The following is an 18219-nucleotide window of genomic DNA, read 5'->3' as shown; positions in this document are numbered from 1 at the left end:
TGAGAGTATTGCTTTTTGTATACTTTTTAATGTCAAGCCCTCGACTTCCCTATCTCTTTTACACATGCATTCATTATTCAAGAATTTAAACATACATACACAGCTGCCATTTATAAGAGTACTTTGACTATGCAAGATTTATATTTTGCTATATTCAACCCTTGCACTGACCCTGTGAGGTAGGTGCCATTCCCCACCTCACCTCTCCCATTTTTCAGTTGAAGTGGAAGCTCAAATAAAGGTTAAGGAATATAACCAAGGTCAGTAACAAGCAGAGTCAGCATCAGAGACTGCTCTGGAGTGAACCGTTGGTCTAGATTCTGAGTGCTGACCACTTGGCTACAGTGGCTTTCTGCCTGCTACTTGCCATGAGCTGTGTAGCCACCCAAAAACTTAGCATACGAACTGGCATTCTATTATGGTTGACTTTGTGTCCTCCCAAAAGAAGATATGTTAGAATCCTAACCCCTGCTTCCTCAGAAGATCCTTCTCACCTGATCTTATTTGGAGATAGAGTTTGACAGAGATAAGCAAATTAAAATGAAGTCATTAGAATAGTTTCTAATTTAATAAGACTGGCACCCTTATAAAAAGGGGGCGCTTGGACACAGAGACAAAAGCATAGAGGGAAGATGATGTGAGGAGACATAGAAAGAGGACAACAATCTACAAGCCAAGGAGAGAGGCCTGGATCACATACTCTTCTCATGGCCCTTAGAAGAAACCACCCTGCTGAACCTTGATTGTGGACTTCTACCTGCAGAACTGTGAGACATTTCTGTTGTTTAAGCTGCCCAGTTTGTGGGACTTTGTTATGGCAGCTTTCACAACCTAATGCCTATTCTGAATCCTCTTTTCTAGATGAGGCACTGGAAGAGGAAGATATTAAGGTGACTTACACAAGAGGTAGGTGAGATGGCTGAGATTTGCACCCATTTTCTACCCATTCTTGCTCATCGATTGCTAAAAGAAAGTTCCTTGGAGGCAGGTATTTCTCTTGGTTTTATTCACCGTGGTGCTTGGCATTTATATCAGTGCCTGGCATATCATCAATCAATACTTGTTGAATGGATGATTGAATTAATTAATGATCTTCCTACCAACTTACCCAGAGTATCATAGCTAGGTTCAATAATTTTCAAGGAGCATATCAGGCTGGGTGTGGGGGCTCACTCCTGTAATCCCAGCACTTTGGGAGGCTAAGGTGGGTGGATCACTTGAGGTCAGGAGTTTAAGACCAGCCTACCAACATGGTGAAACTCCATCTCTACTAAAGATACAGAAAAATTAGCTGGGTATGGTTGATAGACACCTGTAATCCCAGCTACCTGGGAGGCCGAGGCAGGAGAATCACTTGAATTTGGGAGGCAGAGGTTGCAGTGAGCTGATATCATGCCACTGGACTCCAGCCTGTGCAACAAAGTTAGACTCCATCCCCCCCAAAAAAAGCACATTATACTGGAACAAGTGTTTCAACAACTTATAGTCATCATCAGAACAACAGTTTCATAGTTTGTATTCAAATTCTTCCCACAGTCAAAGACTTTTGATTATAAACAATTTTTCAAACAAATTCCTTGTAAGTCTTGTTTCGTGGATTGTCAGGTATGAAACTCCAAGGTGCTAATTCTTATTTGTACTTAGAAACCAGTGACTTACCTGCTTTCTTATCTCTGGTTTCTGCCCATGTTGCAAGGCCATCAGAAATTTTTCCTTCCACCTTTTGACCAGTCCTCAGTCTTCCTTTACTGGTTCTGCCTCATTTTTCCAAACTCTAAACTCTGATCTGCTCCAGGATCTGCTATTCTTACTTTTTTGTTAATTCCATTCTGTCTTGTAGTTTTAAATACTGTCTATGTGCTAGTATCCAGGTTGGTATCTCCTGCAGACACTTCTGCACTGAACTCTAGATCTGTATATATCCAATAATCTTTTTAATATTTCCATTTGAATGTCTGATACATATCTCAAAGCCAACATGTTCAAAACAAAACTCCTGATTTGTCCCTTCACCCCAAATGAAATACAGCTTTACGTACAGTCTTCCCAACCTTAATACATGTCAACTTTATCCTTCCATTGCTTAGGCTGAAACCTTGGAGCTTCTTTTGACTCCTTTTCTCATACCTAATATCCACTTATTTAGCTGATTCCATAGTAATACTTACAAAAAATATTGAGCATGTGGCCACTTCTCACCACCTCCACTGTTAACATCATCCTTTTTGCCTAGATTATTGCATTAGTTTCTTACCTGGTCCTTTACATCCAGTCATGTCCCTGTACACATTTTCCTGAATAAGCCTATTAAAAGGTAAGTCAAATCACATGCTCTTCTGTTCAACATTTTCCAAAAGACCTATGTGATTTAGCATCTCACCACCTCTCTGAGTCTGTTTCCTTCATTTCCTCATTCATTGGATGACATTCAGTTTTATTTACATGGACTATGACCAAGTTTGCAAAGAAACAAGCTCTGGTAGGTGCAAGGTTTTTCTGAGGGAGTAATTTTGTATAATTCTTTGAATAAGCTAACTCTTCACATCTACTCCGCCAATATCTCCCAGACTCTTTCTAAGATGGGCCTAAGTAGACCACATGTTGGTTAACTCTTTGTTGAAATATTCACTCCACTTCACTTGCATATGATTTTTTTCATTATAATATCATTAACTGCAGGAGTATCCAATCTAGAGTGGTTACACGTACCATTATACCTTCTTCTGTATTTTGGTCAAACTTCATTGGAATGAGCCTCTCTCATTCTTACAGTTACAAGAAGGTAAAAAGGCAGCAGTCTCATGATTGTGTCTGCTTTCTGCCTGTTTTGGTGTGCTGTATGTCTTTATTAAATAAGGTTTCCCCTCCACCCTTCTCTGCATGACCCAGGAGGCTGACCTGTATGAAATACATAAGTGGCCTTCTGTACCTTTAAGGCCTCTAGATGAAGTGGGAAAGAAGAGTAAGATCAGGGTAGTTTGTTTTCCCTGAATTTCTCCCTGTGGGGTCACCTTGGTTTGGCTGTCTCAGATGTCACTAATCCCTTCAAGGGGGCTGCTCTACAGGACTCCCTCTTATTCAGCATTTTCTCCCACCTCTTCCCATCTAGCCTGGAGTGGTAATCTCCACTATTATCAGCTCTGGGTTACTGCTCCATCCCCTAGGATTCCCTTCCCTTGCTTATACCTTTATAATTAGTCTCTCCTTGAGCTGTTCTCACTTGAGTGTGCTGCCAGTTTCTTGCTGGGACCCTGACAGATATATCTGATGATCTATAAATGTTCCCCTGACTTACTACATTTTATCTGTGGTAATCAGATCTGACATATTGCCTTCCTCTGACATAACACATTCTTTTCCTGATCAATACTGCTCAACTGAACAAGAGAAAGTCTATCTCTCACTAGGAAGGTGAGTTTCTGAGGCCAAACTGACCCATCCTATAATCCTAGACAATGACCGACTGCCTTAACTTCTTGGCATTTTACTACCCACCAAATCTTGTGCGTTTTAAAATTGGAATAATATGACTGATATAGGCTGGTATATGGTGGATAATTAGCAAATATCAATTTATGTTTTTTTTCTCTTCACCTTAGTGCATTTGTTCTTCTAGCTCATTTTTTTTCTACTGCTTCATTTTGGTTATCCAATACCTTAAACCTCAATGGAGCTCATGGAGTAGCAGTGTGTAATTTGCAGTCAGATAATTTTCTCATCAGTGGGAGTTGTTCTCGTGCTAATTTGGGCTGCTGTATCCTCTATTTCTGTCTTTTGTCTTATTTGTAAAAAGCATACTGTATTATTCCAACTTCTATACTTTTCTTTGTAAGCTTGCACATTGTGACTGAAAATGAAACCTTAGAAAGTGACATTCCACATCGACAAGACACTCAAGACGCTACTACAGGGGAAAATCTAAGTGTACTGTTTTCTGAATATGGGGGTCTTTCTCTGCTCTTGGATGTGGGCTTGACTGACAGTGGAAAGGACAAGGGACTAAGTCAGATTAACTGGGATCCTAGATTTCCCACAGCTACCTAACCTTCTGGGGCTGGAGTCAAGGTCATATTGAGCAATGCCACGGGGTTCCTCACAGGAAGTTTATGATATGGTCGAGTGAAGCAAGAGAGGCTTAATTAGGAGGGAGGAGACCTGCCATGAGCCTCAAGGTACATGGCATATCAAAGAGGCTAAGAGCAGAAATATTGAGTGCCAGAGTTCAAGCTGGAGGTACAAATAGAACAGACTGTATATCTCAAAGTAGAGAGCACGAAGAATATTTTCAGACACAGAGAAGGCAGTGGCAACATGAGGTGGGGCTATAAGCCAAGATCCATTCAAGAACACATTGTACAAACAGGGCCACTGTGCCTCTTCAGGGGAAGGCTTGGCATGATCACACCAAGTTAAAGATCAAAGCTGAAAGTGGCTTTATTTTTAGATCCTTTGCTTTTCTGAGCCCTAGGACTCATGGCAGCTAATAGGGGATAACACACCCTGCCCTATTCATCACCTAGAACTGTTGCAAGGACAAAATGAGGTAATGGGTGTGAAGGCATCCTATAAACCACAGAGCACTACACAAAAGTGAGTATCCAGCAGCCATTTTATCATACAGAGCTAAATTCTTCTCTAAGAGACTATCTGATCAGTTGGAGTCAGACTAATCCTAAACTCTATCTCTGCTAGAGATGCATTCATCAATAGAAAAACTGTAGTAAAAGGAATTTAAACAAAAAAATCAACCAAAGGCATGCTGCAGGAAAGTTGCTGTATGGCTGGGCTTGCAGGACACTGGGTCTTCAGACACAAAGCAGCCTTGTTCCATATGTAGTTTCTACTTTTTCCTAAGGTTCTATTTCTCCGGGCTACCATCATAACCCCACTTTCTTCTTGAGGCTGAAGCATGGTTATTGTAACTCCTGGACCTACCACCTCCTAGCATCATCACCCAAAAGGAGTGGGTTGTCTTCTCTTAGTTCCATTTTAAAAATTCCTGAGTGAACTTGTCCTGGCTTAGATTGCATACTTATTCTATGACCTGGCCTGGGTCACATGGCCGTTCTATGACACCTATGATTGGTACTTCCGTATACTTTGGATAGTGGAAGAGAACTTTCCTTAACTATTCCTGGAAGGCAAAGTGCTGAAAAAAATGAAAAATAGATGGCCACTAGAGGGATATAGTTAATACTGCATCCTATAAACTGTTTTTTATCACCAATATCTCCTACCTTTTAGGATGGAGCCTCCTCATCCACTGGAAGCATATAGAGAAGAGGATTTATAATGAATTAGGGTTCTATCAAGGAACAGATGGTACACTCAGAAGGGGGGTCTAAAAAGGCTTTAGAGAAGGACTATTTGTGAAGGTATGGGAAAGGTTAAGAAAAACCAAAAAGGGAGTTGGTGGTGAAATATCCAGTGTTCCTACCAATGGGCAGCCAATTATGTACCTTGGCCTGAAAGGGAAAGGAGAGATGGTTTTCTGAACAGCTGAGACATGTAGCCATAGGGTAAGACCAGCAGACAGGGGATGTGGCCTTAGTTCAGAAACCCAGTCACTGCCAACCAGCAGATAAATAGGGAGGGGCTAGGGGTCCAATAACCTTTCGCTTCTCTCACCTGCCTGTCTCATGCTGGCACTCTCATTGGCCAGTTCCAAGTAGAACTCAGAATTCAATGAGCTCAGCTTGATGGAGTCCTTAACAGTTAGATTCCAGGGCACAGAGCGAGGTGGAGAAGAATGGAAAAGCAATCTGGAAGGGCAAATGGAGGATGTCCAGCACAAAGGGGCATCTGCTCCCTTTGGCACAAAAGACAGGCCTAGTTGGAGCTTGCTCTGTAAAATAGGACATCTTAGAAGAGTAGTGGAATTTTAGGGCTAGAGGAGTTTTTTGGATCATTCAGACCAGAATTTATAAACCTGCCTATATCTGTCATTCAGGTGTGGCTTACATGGCTGATGTAGCCTTAATACCAAAAACCAAACACAAGCAAGCAAGAAATAAAACTCGAATTTAACATGAACATCTTTAGGTCAGGTATGCACTTTCCAGCCCACCACAATTATCATCATTCCCTATTGTCTAACATCTGCCCCTGTACACATATTTGTTTCCCCAAAGTATTTGACATGAGGACCTGTAATTAGAAAAGTTAAGCCTCTTCATTTTTCCAATAAGGAATTAGGATGACAAGGAAACTTGTTTGCCCATGGCTGCATAGTGTGGTGGGAATTTTGTCTGCCCAGACAAAAATAGAAATGTATAAATATGAGGACTCAATGAAAGAGTTGTTTGCCTCCATAAGATGAGACTCCATGGGAGCCACCATCACACATGGAAGTGACTGCCATTTGAAGCAAGAGTTATGGAAGAATTCTACTTGCTCTTTGTGGCCTTGGAAAGTGGAAATAGAACAATAGGGAAAAGTGATTATGGTCAGTGCAAGTCAGAACTTGCAAAGAGCTTTTCAGAATGGACTGGGCTACCTCCATTTAGCCTTGCTTACCATCTGTGCAGATGGTTAATTAACAGAAATGGAACCACTGCTTAGTGTGGATGGTGCTGGACCCCGTTCTTAGAGCCCTCCTCCTTTGAGTTGAGCTGATGTTGAGTTTAATTGGAATGAGAGGAATACGTCTTCTTGGCATTTTTCCATGGATTATGTTTCATTTTATTCCATCATTCTTTTTTGGTGGCGTGTGGGTAGGAAGGCTTTATTTTGCTTTGCTCTCTTCTCAGAATCCCTAGTGTTCCTCCCATCAAGAATCTAGAAGTAAGGCTGTCTTCTCTTTGCCTTTACCTATTACTCTCAAATACATTCCCTCATTTCCACTCAGACCCAGTTCTTTTCTGTCCCCAGATGTGTTAGGCTTGTTTTCACCTGCACCTAGATCCTCTGGGTGTGGTTAGTGAAGATACTGGTTTGGCTTTAATAATAGAGATCAAACAGCAGTGGCTTATCAGGAAGGAGGAGTGGCGCTATTGAGCTGTCTGATGGGAATATAGTCACCCAGGAACCCATCCTATTGTTCAGAACTTATTCATGTGGTCGTTCCTGGAGGAAAAAAAAAATGAAAGGCCAAGAAATAGCAGGTAGTCTAGTCATATCTGAGCTAAACGGAGGGAGGGAGATGTAGGAGGAGGTGCATTAATAAAAGGAAGAAAGAGTGAATGGATATTGAGAACCAGTTAATCCACCCAGGATGCATTGTATAAGCAGAATGGTCTCTTTTTGTCTTCTGAAACCAGAGCTCATCATCTTTCAAATACCAGTGTAAAGCTGCTCGTTCCTTTAAGTTTTCCCAAAGAATCATCCTTAAGATGGTTCTCAGTATTCTAAGAGAACTGGGTTTAATGTTATACCTGTAGTATATAGAACTCCCCAAGGAATATATGGAGTTGATTCAAATGCTCCCCGTCACCTTTGCCTTGTCCACAGTCCAGCAAAAAGAAGGCATGATACCATGAGCTTACATTCACTGGGCACCTACTAAACACCAGGTGGTGTACTGTTATGAGCATCATTCATTCTATGATTGTAATTGCTCTAGAAATTAGGTACTGTTATCCATTTGCCTGATGAGGAAACTAAGGAACTCTGTGATGTCACTTTCCCAAGGCTCTGCAGCTGGGAAGTGCCGCATTCAGAATTTAAACATGAAACTGGCTCCAAGGTTTGTCACTTATTTCAACACATTGAAAGTTTTCGGTAAAGAGCTTTGCAAAAGGGAAGCTTCACAGAACTGAAACAACTATGTAAGTCAGTGTTTTTACATTAGTCAAACTGGTAATTTGAGTAAGACAGGCAAGGAAAAATAGTATCTAACAATATTATCCATGGGGCTAATTTAAGTTTCCAGGGAGTATATGTTTTTTTTTCGGTGAATCAGTGTCTTCTCCCCTGATGTGTTTCAAGAAAGTAATAGAAAGGACTACCTCCACCATCCCCTGATTTCCATCCTTCCGTGATCTCATCCATGATTTTCTCTTGGGGAAAAGGAGCAGATTGAAAACTGTGGTTATATATGTAACCATTAAAATAGATGCTCTGCCTATAAAAATGAAGTTGTGCCAGGGTCTAATAAATTATGTGTTAAAATGGCAGCTCCCCAGTCTGCAGGGGAATTGCAATCACTCTCCTGATCAGAGTAGCATACTTCCAAGCCTCCCTATTTGTTAGTTCCTTAACCTGGCATAGCTGAAAACTTATTCTGCATTCAGTATAGTGAACATTCTTGAGTACCACAAGGTGCCTGTTTCCAAACTAGGGATTGATGCAAAGTAAACAAAGGACTTGTCCTCAGGGATATGAGTCCACAGGGCAGAACGAAACAGGAGAAACAAATAACAGCAGTGCCATCAGATTTGTCTAACAGGTAAACTGCTATTGATTTCATAAAAGAGAGGATTTGATTCTGAATTGAAGAGGAGACATAATGTCTGAGCTCAGTTTGAAAGCATAGAAGATAATCAGATGACAGAAGGTGTATTCCAGGAAGAGGGAATAGAATATGCAGAGACAAGGAGGCACGAAACACAGCATATGTTTTGGGAATCATAAGCAGATAAAGAACTTTGCAGTATGAATTTATCATGTCAATTTCAAGACTCTATTTGATGGATGATAGAAAGGAATAAGGGTTTTAAACAGGAGAACGAAGTGATCCCATTTATGTTTTAGAAATATCCCCCCTGGACAATGTTAGGAAGACATGGAGAAATGAGGAAAACCTGGTAGAAAGCAGTGGTAGTGATCAAAGATGAGAAATGATGAAATGTAAGGTGTGCGATGGTCTAGGAAGGAAAGCTAGTGGGTGAACATAGGAAAAATAGCTAATATTTAGGATTTGCTATATGTCAGGTACTGTTTTATGTTCTTTGATATGGTAACTTACTTCATCCTCCTAACCTTTCAAGGAGGTAGATATTATTATTATCAATATTTTACAGATGAAGAAACTTAGATATTAAATCCAGCTAAAAATTTGCAGAACCAGGCTTTGAGCCCAGTCTGGTCCCAGAGCCTTCTCTCTTAAGCACTGAATGGGGATGCTTTAATTTGCTTTTCTTATTGAAATATTAGGATAAGATTATCCTTAAGGGCATGAGATAAGCCATCTTGCAAAGAAGAGGTTGAACAGAGCAGAGTGGCATTTCATCTCAACTAGCTCAACAGCCTTAGGACAACATGATAGTCTATAACCTCATCTGTGAAATGGAGAGATCTATACACGTTTCCTAGGACTTTTCTGAGGGTTCAAGGGACAGTACACTTTAAAAGGGACAACGCCAGTGCCTGAAACTTAGCAAGCAGTTTGCAAACACTAGTTTATTTTTTATTTCCTCTTGGAGAATACTGGAACTTTTGCAGCTCCTATTAAAATTTTTATAAATATAGATGAAAATTATTAGGCTACTGAAAATAAATGAATTATGGATACCTGCAAAAATATAGGTGAATCTTGGAAAAATAATGTTGGATGGGAAAAGCAAATCTCAGAAGACCACATACAGTAGGATTCCATTTTCATAAAGTGTAAAAGCAAGCAAATCTAAGTAATGTAGTGTTTAGGAATATGTGCATATATGTGTGTGTGTGGGGATGGATGGATGGATGGATGGATGGATAGATAGATAGATAGATGATAGATAGAAAGTTGCTTAACACAGGGATCTCCATTCCCCAGGCCATGGACCAGTACTGGTTCGTGGCCTTTTATGAACTGGGTTGCCCAGCAGGAGATGAGAGGCATCTCCTTACTGCCTTACTGTCTGAACTCCATCTCCTGTCAGATGAGCTTGGCATTAGATTCTCATAGGCACATGAACCCTATTGTGAACTGCACATGGGCGGGATCTAGGTTGTGCATGCCTTACAAGAATCTAATGCCTAATCTGAGGTGGAACAATTTCATCCCCAAATCATTTCCCTACCCTCCATCTGATGGAAACATTGTCTTCCATAAAACCTGTCCCTGGTACCAAAAAGGCTGGGGACTGCTGGCCTAACATAACACTAAGAATGGTGATGGCTGTTGGAGGAGAAGGCAAGGACACAGGTTAAGAGAGAAGCATGTAGTTGGTGCAGTGGGAGACTGGTGCTGAGTACATGGATATTCGTATCATTGCTATTAATATTAATCCTTTGTAGGTATTAAATATTACATATATCATATTCAAACAGATAATGGAGGAAAAATAGTATCCAAGGAGGTAGATTAGGCTTTAGGCCTAGCTTGATTCAAGATCCAAACAAAGACCCACAGCTCTATTTCTTGGCTTGGCTTCCTCTAGGCTAACAGCTTCTTCAATCTGAGTAGTGGTGGCTTCCCCAGTAACTTTAGACTCGCATTGTTCTAATACCCAGGTGAGCACAAGAGAGAACATCTATTTTCCCAATAGCTCAAGAGGAAGATTCAGAACTGAATCTCATCAGCCCTGATTGGCCTGGACCTGGGGGCCTGAATCAATGCCAAGGTGCACATTAATTGACTTAGTCTAGGTCTTATGCTGGACTCCTGTGGCCTGGGCTAGAATTGACTAGACTCAAAGCACATTGGTTGAGATGAGGGGCAGCGGTGGCTACTTCAGAGCCAAATCAGGATATTGATGCCACACAAATTAATAGACGTCCATGGTAAAAACAGCAAATGCCCACAAGAGCCATTTCTAATACTTGCATTTTTATGATTAGACCAGCAACATGCAGATATATATAGACATTTTTTAAAGTTTAGAAAATCACAAACACAAAAATAAAAGTAATCAGCAACCTTACTACTCTGAGAAAACCAATGTTAACATTTAGACTTACATTTTCCACTCTTTTCTTTAGGTCTTTTATTGTATTGGTGATCGTGTATTCAATTATACAATGTGTCTTCTTTTCACTTAACAAACACATTGTTGTTTTCACAGGCTAAATTAATAGTCTACTATGGAAGAAGTAGTTATGTGAAAAAAATTTTATGTGAAACATTATTATGAGAACAAAGAGCGGGGCCTTCTAACCCAACAAAGGTTTCCAGAGATATGCCTGAGCTTGGTCTCTGAGGAAGGTTAATGAAGCAGGTGAGAGGCAGAGGTTGTAGAGCAGAGAGAGATCCAGGCCAAGAGGCTAGCATAAGCACAGGCCTGGAGGTAAGAAGTACCATACTGTTTCTTGAACCTAGAGTGTAATGCACAGAACAGAAAGGGATGAAGCTGGCGAGGAGGCTACAGAAGATTTTGCATGCTTTGCAAGAAAACTTGGACATTTCAGGAGACACAGTTTATTTTAGTTTGAGATTGTGATCTCTGCCCCTGTTCAGGACATACGCACTGTCTGAACTGCCTTCAAGGCCTTCTGTGTGTCTCTAACAGCCTTACACATTCTTTAAAGAAAAAGAATAAGCTGCCCACTCCAGAAATTCTACTTTGCAAATTCCTTCCACCATTCTCCATGGGTGTCAATTTCTCCCTCTTCTGAGGCACACTGAGGGCCTTATTTCATTATCTTTGTTTTTCCTGTTAAACCTGGTGCATCATATGTCAGTCAGATAAATACGTATGAAATTGGACCATACCAGTGTTTTTCATGTGGGAGAGATCTTTCCACGGGACGTTTGGCAAGTTCAAGAACACTTTTGGTTGTCATGACTTGTGAAGGAAGTGCTGTTGGGCATTTAGTGGGTAGACCCAGGGAATCTGCTAAATGTTGTGTAACGCACAGCCCCTGCAACAAGGTATGCTCTGGTCAAAAATGTCAGTAGTGCTGACTGAGGTTGAGGCACTCTGAAGTACACAAACTGAAGTGTAGAGGTCGCTGGGTGGTAGTCGGGAGAACTCATTTCTGTTCCTGGTTCTGTGGCAATTTACCTTAGGGACCTTTTACACTGTATTGTCTCTGGGTCTCAGGACTGTCATCTCTGAGAATTGTAGTATGAAGATCACATGCTTTACAGCCAGATGACACTGGGATCAAATTTTCATTCCACTCCCTGCTACCTGTGAGGTCCTGGGCAGGTTATTTTTCATGTCCTTGTTTCCTCATATTTTAACAGGGGTAATGGTGTCTACTTTGGAAAACTAGAAAGAATCAAGATCATCTGTGTAAATCAAGACTCTTAGCACTCAACAGATAGAAGGTGCTCAGTAATCAGCATTGCCATGACACTACAACTGTGACTATTAATAGAATAAAGGGCTTGAAAATGAACTCTAACTAAGATCTTTTCCAGCTCTAGTATTTTAGAACTTCTTGATTTGTTTTCTCTGCATGTAAATGCTGAACACGGCCAGGCATGTGTATCATATGGGTCCCTGCAGGAAGCATATGGCACACTCCAATGGAGAAACTTGAGGAAAGTGTATTAAAGGGACCTTTATAAAGGCATGGGCATGATTTAGAGAAACCAGAAAGAGATAATGCTGGACTCCTGAGCTAGACCTCCTAGGTCTGAAACGGTAAGAAGAGAGGCAGTTACAAGAATCCTGAGACAGGTGGCTTTGTGGAGAGAGCCTCCTTGCAGGAGCTGCAGTGAATCCTTATAGAGACCCAGGGAATATATGTATCAGACCTCATCCCCCCTTTCTGATCCTCTGTCTCTTGCTGGTGGCTCCCATTATTTGAATCCGATGGAATGCCCAAAGGCAAAGAGCTTGTTGATGTAACCCTATGTCACCTCCCTAACACACAGATCCTGTTAGAGAAGGTGGAGACAGTGTATTTGGAGGCAAATGAAATAGAAATGGCAGCACAGTCTTAGAATTTGTGGATTAGCAAGCAGTCAGGGGTTTGGGCACCATGACTTGCTATCAGATTCAAGATGTTAATACTTTAGCTCGTTGCTAAAGAGAGAGAGGGCTCCACATACAGGTGTCTGCCCCACTCTGAGTGCATCTTGCCCTGCAGACTCAAGGGGAAATACAGTTCTGTTCTGATAAAGCCATCTGTGACTTCTTTGAATACTGAATGTCTCAAGAAAGAGAAAGTGTAGGGACTCTCCAAGCTGGGAGATGGAAAATGGTGGAGGCTGGTTTGGGAGGCAGCATGGTTTGGTGGAACCCTGATGATCTGGGTCCCAGTTCTGTATCTGTCACTTACTGGCTTTGCTATCTCCGGGACTCAGTTTCTTCACCTGTGAAATGGAGTAGCAGCCTGTGGTTTACAGACCTGTTGTGTGGATTAGATATACTCGAAGGAATGTAGTCCAGTACTTGGCAGCGTGTGGTGCTCACTAACCAGGTTTCATTTATCTAACATTTATCTTATCATCAGTTATTGAGTGTCAACCATGTGCTGGGCCTTTAAGTAAAGTCATTATGATCCAACTGAGATCCCTAACTTTAAGGAAATCATGGTTCCGAATAAGTTTCTATTCTGGGATTGATAGGGAGGCTTTGGAAATTCCACAACTCCCTTAAAATAGAATGCAGAAGTTAGCATATATGCAGGTATGTATATGCCTTCTTCAGGAAAGATTTCATTAGTTTCTCCAAGATGCGAATCATTGAGAGAGAGGTTTTAGAGGAGAATTCTGAGAGTGAAAGCTTATCAATCTCTGATTCAGTAGAACAGCTATCAAAAATAAAACATGCCGAGTGTGGTGCCTCATGCCTTCAATTTCAGCACTTTGGGAGGCCAAGATGGGAGGATTGCTTGAAGCCATGAGTTTGAGACCCCCTAGGTGACATAGTGAGAACCACCTCTGAAAATAACAATAGTAATTAGCAAGTGTGGTGCTGGTATGCCTGTAGTCTCAGCTACTTGAGAGGCTGAGGTAGGAGGATGGCTTGAGCCCCTGAGTTTCAGGCCACAGTGAGCTATGATCAAACCACTACACTCCAGCTTGGGCAACAGAGACCTTGACTCTAATAATGATGATGATGATAATAATAATAAGCAGACAGTATTCAGAGAGAGCATGATTGGAAAGTTCTGTGGCCCTGCATGGAAGCATTTGGGCTAGAGAAGAGATGTTGCAGGCAAAGGTTATCAGTTTCGTTCAATAACTAACTTTCCAGAGTTGTCAGAATGGTGACTGGGAGGAACCAACACATTCAAGAAGATTCTAAAAGATTACTTACAGGGCATACTGTATTGGAGCAAGTACCTATAAGACCTCTTTCAGCTTTCAGGCTTCACCATGTCGCCAGGGGAGTGTCAAGGTGGTGGTGACCACGGTAGAGAAAAAAGGTGTGTGCTTATATGTACATCTGCTTGCTCTGCTTCTTGTGTGAGGTGGCATGATCACATGAACGAAATGCCTAAAAACCAAGGAGTGGACCAGACTCAGAGAGAAAGATGAGATGGCACTTCTTGGAGCAGCTTGCTGGGCTCATGTATGTGTGCATGTGAAAGAGCTGTTTCCACTAACACGAGGAGGCAATATTAGACACTTACAAATCAGCTTGATTGTCTTAACTCTGACCAAGGCTGGGAACCATGGAACTTTTTGTTTTTGGAGGTCCCCTGCATTCTAAAGACTGGAGCCAATGATAAGTAGTATCTTTCAAATATCTTTACTTAAGAAATCCCAAAAAGCAGGTTTTGGACTTATGAATTCATCAGGTATTAAGCACATATGTGACAGAAATCTCTGCCCTTAAGATGTCTATAGTATCTTGTGGGACATATGCATGTGAAGAAAGCTCAGCATGTGGATAGCGCAGTAACATGGGGTGGACTAAGTAAGTGCTGAAGAGCAAGCCAGTTCCAGAAGACTTGCTTGAGGAGCTAATGTTGGGCTCAACTTTGAAGAATGCTTAGAAAACAAAAAGGATGGGAAGCGAGGAAGGTGGAATAGGGGATTCCAGCCTCAAGAAAGAGGGTACCAGGCCACCAAGCAGGACATGCTCTTGGTTTGTAGAAAGCTAAAGCCAGTGTGTTGAGTATGTGGGGTGGCTGTGGGATGTGATGAGACTGGTGGAGTCAGTGGGAAGGGATTATGAAGAACTTTGAGTGCCCGGGCTTCAATATGAGCTTTAATCTGAATCAATAGAAACCATGTGATGGTGGACAGCATTTGTCTGACATAGTTAATTTGTGTTTTGGAGAGAACTACTTTCTAATTCTTAACATAGAGTTGTGGGCAACAGGGTCAAATATGACTCCTGTCTCTCTCTTCCCTCTTCCCAGGCAGGAGTAGGCTGGGTCCTTAAGGCCTTATTCTTTCCATAGCAGAACTCTCCCTGGCCCTTTCTCCCATTCTGTGCATCTCCTCATAAATCAGGAGAGAATGCCCCAGGTCTCAGCATGGCTTTCTTGTTACCGTAAATCTTGGATATGAGTATGGTAGAGGGTGATTTAGGTAATTACATAACATAAAACTGCTCTTGGCTTTCTCATGTCTTAAGAATTGTTATCTGTGTATCTCATTCTGAATTTATGGCCATTCTGGATGATGGGGAGGGTTCTTAGAGTCATTGCCTATAAATTATGTGCTTTTCCTCTGGTGAATATTCCTGATGGTAAATGACTATTATTCCTATATGCTGTACTCATATATACATAAGAAACACAGGCATGTGGAATGATGAGAGCCAATTTATCATGCTGTCTTATACAGAGAACAAGGCCAATGGGAGGCCGGGGTGGAGTCTACGCCTCTCTTCCAGTGGAACAGGGGCCACATCCAATTGGGCCTCAGGAACCCTTTGCCATGCAACACACATCAGCCTACTATGAATGGCTCAGCTGTAACTGCTCAATTAATAACAGCCTGTGTTGATTTTTTTTACCACATAATTGAGTGTACAATTGGGTTTATTCTTGCATTATACATTTATTGTTTCTTGATTCTTAATCAAGTATTAATTCTCATGCTGAAGACAATGTCTTATAATTGAATATTTCCAGCTCTTACTTAGTCCTATGCAGACAGAAAGAGCGTAATAGGCAGGCAAGGCAGCAGGTTTTCATGCTGATCCCTAATGATTCTTTTATAAGCTGGATGACCTCCAACAAGTTACATATACTTCTGAATTATTATCTCCTTTTCTGTATAATAAGAATGGTAGTAATCTTTAGCTTAGCATTGTTACAAAGTTAATTGTGATAATACATGCTAAAGTGCCATGCATGGTACCAGACACTTTGTAAGTATTGATGAGTAAATAATGAATGAATGAATGAATGAATAGGCCATAACTGCAAGTTGTTTATAGCTTAATATAACACCTAACAAATCGCGTTAGTGTACCACTAAGCCCAAAACACAATGACTCAGCAGGGCAGACATTTCACTGTCTCCTAACCAGAGTGGACCGGCAGGCAGTTCAAGACAGGTAGGTTGCTCTGTTCTATGCCATCCAGGGCCTTTGTTCCTTCTCTCTTGTTGCTCTGCTGTTTCTGTAGGGTAGTGTTCTCTTCTGAATGGCCAAATTGTCTCATCACTACCACATTCACTTTGTAGTTCATTGGAAAGATGGAAAGAGAAAGTAGACAGCAAGCAGCTTTTTAAAAAGAGTGAGACCTGAAAGATGCTCACTCCACTCTGTTGAGTGGCCACATGCCCAGCTGAAACCTTGGGAGGTCAGATTCATAAATACAAGAAGAGAAAAAGGAATGTAGGATCTGATTAACACTGCCTGTCTCACATACTTACCAACATTTACATTTATAAATTAGTTTTAATTCTACCCAAAGACTGAATGCTATCATATAGTTAATTGTGGTTTCAAATACAACTGCTTTATCTCCTCTGTAGATCAAGAGCTTCTCACGGGTTTGGATCTTACTTCTTTTTGAATATCCTCCTGAGAGGTTAGCATAGGAGCTGATGCACTGCAGCTACTCAGTGTTTGTTGACTGACCAACTGATAGACTACAGTGTGCCTGGGCTGGATGCTAAGTCAGCCTACAGCAAAGCCTGTGAGCAGTGATGTAAGATTGTGCCTTGACAGGAACATGGGTCCACTCCTCACTTAGATCAAAGCTGGCTCAGAGCATTGTGGGAGCCAGGCAATTTCTCCATTACTCGCCATGTATTAAGCTTTTGGTTAACATCTGGTCTACTTTCTTGCACCGTCTACTGAGAAAATACAGAAAAAATATTGAAGCGCTTGATCTATTCCATTTTACAGATGAAAAACTGAGGTCTGAGGTTCTAAGTTATTAAATAACTCGCTCAAAGGAACCTAAAGAGTTATTGCATCACTGAGATCATTATTCAGTTTTCCAAACTGGATTTCTTAAAACAGATAAAAACAATGACAACAATAGTAAATGTTTTGCTTTTTATAATTTCTGCTATGTTTCATAGTCATAATCTCATTTAACCCTTATAACAGCTGTTGAAGATAGGATTGTTTTTAATATGCCTTTTTAACAGACAGAAAACAGAAGTCCAAAGAAGTGATAAAATATTTTCTACCAAAAAGTGAGATGCTAGAACCTAAAGTCAATTATGTGTGTCTCAATCCTGCTGGGCCACTACTGTGCAGATGAAATGATAAATACCAAAGCACCTTATAAACTGTGGACCATCTCCAGTGCCTGGCACTATTATTAATGTGTTATGGCTGTGAGACCCAAATCTGCACTCGAGTCCACAACTTGGGAATCCTGCAGTATATTTTCATTATAGCCACTTGATAATCCTGAGGTGTTGAGGGGACACTGTCCTATATCATGCCTAAGAGTCCTAAAGGAGGAGATTTCTCCACCTCATGGATATTCATTGCAATGCTAAACCACAAACTGCATTTTCCTTCATTCACTATGATCAGATGCTCCCTACGTTGCTCTCAAACCTTATAGCCAGTAAGTGGATGGATCATAAGCATGTATTAGGTATCTCTGCTAGGGCTTTTTTCTCCCGATCACGTAGGGATTCCACAGTGCCTAAACATAACACTGGAGAAATGAAAAGCTACCATTTATTTACTGGAAGCTTGGTAAGCATCTGTTTCTAGGGAGCCTCGCACACTTTGCCAAGGGCTTCTTGAGCTGGGCATTGCAGGGTTTCCATCCTTTGATTCTTCAGTCACCTCTGGTTTTAACAGTAGAGGTGCCTAGTGTGGGGAAAAGCATTGCTGGTGATAGGTCTTTGCTACTCAAATGGTGTCCCTGGAGCAGTGGCACTGATATTACCTGGGAGTTTTTTGGAAAGGCAGAATCTCAGGCTCTGCCCCAGACTCTCAGAACCAGAATTCTGCCTATTCACAAGATTCCCCAGCTCATTCTTTTGCACATTAAATTTGAGATTCATTAGGCTAGAAGACTGGA

General features: G+C 41.3%; 1 protein-coding gene and 1 long non-coding RNA gene across 5 annotated transcripts in view; both read left to right on the top strand.

Moving 5' to 3' along the window:
* The window catches only part of LOC144577159 (uncharacterized), a 40533-nt gene extending 29700 nt beyond the window's left edge, over positions 1–10833 (top strand). The window contains exon 4 of the long non-coding RNA XR_013520495.1: positions 595–10833. This is a non-coding gene — a long non-coding RNA (uncharacterized LOC144577159). The remainder of the gene's footprint in view (positions 1–594) is intronic.
* Positions 1–18219, top strand: part of DAB1 (DAB adaptor protein 1) — a 1273242-nt gene that overhangs the window by 296550 nt on the left and 958473 nt on the right. The window lies entirely within an intron of this gene.

The sequence above is a fragment of the Callithrix jacchus genome, chromosome 7 (assembly GCF_049354715.1).
Source record: "Callithrix jacchus isolate 240 chromosome 7, calJac240_pri, whole genome shotgun sequence".
Taxonomy (NCBI): Eukaryota; Metazoa; Chordata; class Mammalia; order Primates; family Cebidae; genus Callithrix; species Callithrix jacchus.
Note: the sequence above shows the minus strand (reverse complement) of the source record. Positions and strands in the feature narration are given on the sequence as shown.